This window comes from Silurus meridionalis, chromosome 28 (genome assembly GCF_014805685.1).
Source record: "Silurus meridionalis isolate SWU-2019-XX chromosome 28, ASM1480568v1, whole genome shotgun sequence".
Lineage (NCBI taxonomy): Eukaryota > Metazoa > Chordata > Actinopteri > Siluriformes > Siluridae > Silurus > Silurus meridionalis.
Window position 1 is genome coordinate 1,272,501 of NC_060911.1, and position 5,000 is coordinate 1,277,500.

The following is a 5,000-nucleotide window of genomic DNA, read 5'->3' on the forward strand; positions in this document are numbered from 1 at the left end:
GTCCCGACCGTTAACACACACTCCTCTACACACTCCTCTACACTCGCCCCGCACAACATGTCCCAACCATTAACACACACTCCTCTACACTCGACCTACATACCCCCCGCACACCGTGCCAGCGTGTCAGACTCTCACACAGCCTCGCCCTCGGAGACGCCATGTTTCTCCTGCACGCTACTCACACACTCACACACACACTCACACACACACACACACACACACACACACACACACACACACACACACACACACCACAAACACAAAGCACTGACACTGGAGACTCCTCTTATCAGTGTCCCAGAAGCACATCTTCTGCTCCGTTGCTATAAAAATGATGTGGAATTGATTGCATTTAAGAACCTGACCAATCAAAACGCAGTGATTTGGTCAGGAGAAAACATCAAGAAAAAAGGACAAGGAGAAAAACAGCTTCAGCATGGCAGGAAGCAGTTAATCTAATAACCAGGAAGTGCTTCAGAAAAGGAGCTGCTAGCCCAAATTAGCCACAGAGAAACAGAAAGAAAAGAGAAAGAGAGAAAGAGAGGGAATGTAATTGAATGAACAGATCGAGAAAGAGAAGCATGTTGGGTTTTTTTGCTCTGCGGTTTTCAGAGAACACGCACAGATCAGCAGCTAATCTCATCACCATGATCTAGTGCACTTGTAATCTAACGCAAACCAGAAGCAATAACATGATCAACCACAACCAGCAGATGGAGGAAGCTGTGAGGATGAGAGAAAAAAACAGAGTGCTTTTCTTTCTTTGGAGGAAAAACAAACACAGCTGGTTGTGAGGTTGTGAGCACTGATCTCTAATCGCTCTCATCCAAGAACAGCAGTCCATAGTTTTCCCTTCCATTTCACACCATTCATAACATTGGTACAACATTCCACATCATCTCATACATTTCTCAACATTTTCCCCGGAATTCTATTGCTTTCTATAAAATTCTTTAACATTCTATTCTATTCCACAACACACCATTCCATTTCACACTCAATCCCATTTTTTCCTTTCTGATTTGATTTGATTTGATTCTTGGGGTTTGTTGGCTCCTAAGAACCTTTATATCAATTGAATCGTGAAATCTTCAATCCATGTTTTCTGCGTGTTTTTAAGAATGTTTTACACCAAAAAAGGAAAAAGTAAGAAAGGTGCCGAGTCTTGCCTTCGATACCACTTTGTCTGGTTCAACTTTCTATTTAACTCTAGAACTCTGAATAGCCTCCAAACACACACACACACACACACACACACACACACACACACACACACACACACACACACACACACACAGTGGCTGAAATGTGGTTGTTCGTAATAGAGATTGTGTAGATGGCGTAGGCGCAAGAATTGTCCCTATCAGTGTGTTACTATTCTCTAGCGACCATGAAGAAGCCATTATCAGTGTGTACACACACACACACACACACACACACACACACACACACACACACACACACACACACTCTCTCTCTCTCTCTCTCTCTCTGTCTCTCTCTCTCTCTAAATTAGTTTTCATTGCTCATTCCTGGCTTCCTGCAATACACACAGGTCACATGACCCAGCGAAGATAGAGTTGAAGAAAAGGAAAGTCAAGAGCTTGTGTTTTTCCATCTGTTCTGTTCACTGGGCTGAAGTGGAGGAGTGGAGTGACATGAATGACGTCAGTGTGTGTGTGCGTGCATGCGTGCATGCGTGTGTGTGTGTGTGTGTGTGTTCATGTGTTTGTGCGTGTAAGACGTCTCTGTTCACTCCTACATAAAGATGGATTTTTAGTATTTGCGATAAGAACATTAGTAAAAGCAACAAACTCCTGAGTCACACATCACACTGTAACACACTGTACTACACTACATCACACTGTAACACACTGTACTACACTACATCACACTGTAACACACTGTACTACACTACAGCACACTGTAACACACTGTACTACACTACAGCACACTGTAACACACTGTACTACACTACAGCACACTGTAACACATAGTAACAGATTATACCACACTGTAACAGACTAAACCACACTTTAACAAACTATACCACACTGTAACAGACTGTAACAAACTGTAACAGACTACAGCACACTATACCACACTGTAACACTATAAAACACAATGTAGCACACTGGAACACTCTGTAACAGACTGTACCATAGTATAACCACAATTTAACAGAATATACCACACTGTAACACACTGTAATTGAATGTAACATACTATAACAGACTACACCACACTATACCACACTGTAACAGAATATACAGTACCACACTGTAACACACCATACCATACTGTAATACATTGTAATAGACTATAACACTCTATGACAGACTATTTCATAGTATAACCACAATGTAATATACTGTACCACACTGTAACAGACTATACCACACTGTTACACACCATACCATACTGTAATACACTATAACAGACTGTAACAGTATAACCACAATGTGACAGATTATACCACACTGTAATAGACTGTAACATACTGTAACACACTATATCATACTGTAATACACTTAAACAGACTATACCACACTGTACCATTCTGTAACAGATTATACCACACTGTAACGCATTGTAAGAAACTGTACCACACTGTACACACTAATCCACACTGTAACACACTATAAAACATTGTGACATACTATACCACACTGTAGAACATTGTAGCAGACTATACCCCACTGTATCACTCTATACCACACTATATCACACTGTAATACAATGTAACAGACTGTACCACACTGTAACACATTATAACACACTGACCAGACTGTAACACTCTGTACCAGATTATACCACACTGTAACACTCTATACTACAGTGTAATACACTGTTACACATTGTAACAAACTATACCACTCTGTAACACACTAAACAGACTGTAACACACTTTAACAGAATATGTAACACTGTAACTCACTGTAAAAGACTATACAGTACCACACTGTAATACACTGTAACAGACTATACCACACTGTAATCTTTGTAATTTATCCTTTTTCAGAATTAATTTCTTTGGCCCTCTTTTGTAAACAGCAAACAATCTTGTGGTGTAATAACCGTGGCTTGACCCTGACCAGGTGGAGGCTAACTATGCATTAGTGATGGCTGTATATGTGTCACACACACTGCCGCTGCATGTTCATGTTTATTATGTTGAGGGTAAAATGATGTGTGTGACTTCTATGTCACAGGAACTCAGACCTGATGATCTCGACACGTTCTTACATTCCACACTCATCTGTCAAACTGTCCATCATCTGCTGTGTAGGATTTCAGCACTGTAATAAATGAGCCTAATGTGAACAAGCACACATACACACACACACACACACACACACACACACACACACACACACACACACACACACACACACACTTCCATCTAGCTGTCAGTATTATTACCAGAGAGTTCCGCACTTCTCTACGTTCTCTAATTAACACAGCAACACAAGCAGCTTTCATTTTTAGCACATTAGAGATAAAGAGTGAGAGATAAAGTCTGAGGACAGGAAGAGACAGAGAGATAAAAGTATGAAAAAAAATCAATCCATTGCTATATATATATATATATATATATATATATATATATATATATATATATATATATATATATATATATATATATATATATATGTTACAATATCTGTATGTTACAGTGTCTCTATGTTACAATATCTGCATGTTACAGTGTCCCCATGTTACAATATCTGCATGTTACAGTGTCCCCATGTTACAATATCTGCATGTTACAGTGTCTCTATGTTACAATATCTGCATGTTACAGTGTCCCCATGTTTCAATATCTGCATGTTACAGTGTCCCCATGTTACAATATCTGCATGTTACAGTGTCTCTATGTTACAATATCTGCATGTTACAGTGTCTCTATGTTACAATATCTGCATGTTACAATGTCTCTACGTTACAATATCTGCATGTTACAGTGTCTCTACGTTACAATATCTGCATGTTACAGTGTCCCCATGTTACAATATCTGCATGTTACAGTGTCTCTATGTTACAATATCTGCATGTTACAGTGTCTCTATGTTACAATATCTGCATGTTACAATGTCCCCATGTTACAATATCTGCATGTTACAGTGTCTCTATGTTACAATATCTGCATGTTACAGTGTCCCCATGTTTCAATATCTGCATGTTACAGTGTCCCCATGTTACAATATCTGCATGTTACAGTGTCTCTATGTTACAATATCTGCATGTTACAGTGTCTCTATGTTACAATATCTGCATGTTACAGTGTCCCCATGTTACAATATCTGCATGTTACAGTGTCTCTATGTTACAATATCTGCATGTTACAGTGTCTCTATGTTACAATATCTGCATGTTACAATGTCCCCATGTTACAATATCTGCATGTTACAGTGTCTCTATGTTACAATATCTGCATGTTACAGTGTCTCTATGTTACAATATCTGCAGGTTACAGTGTTCCCATGTTACAGTGTGTGTATGTTATAATAATTCTATGCTACATTGTCCACATGTTTTTTGTCCCTGTTTGTTTAGCACTTAAGGCTGTGCTCAGCCCCAAATAAATGTGAAAAAGAAGTAAATAACTGCAGTGTGTTGCCTGCGTTGCAAATGTGGTAATAACGACGTGTTCTCTCTCACAGCCAAGTGACCGAACTCTCGCTCTGCTGCACAACTCACACAACTTTATCCCTTAACTCAACAATCCTGCAACAATCTGATGCAACTCTCCATCTTCAAACACTGCAGGTTCTGCTACATGAAATCACCCACTCACTCTTCTCACACACTCTGGACTTAGTATCTGTTCTGGATCAGTACTTTAGGGAAATTCAGATGCGTATCTCACTCTGTGGAAGTGGCTCACCAATCGGACTCAGAATGAGTCTTTTATGTGTCCGGCTGTTGATCACGTCACCTGCAGCAACTACCATCAGCATTATGGAGATTATGGAAGCAGACAGACGTGGCATGAC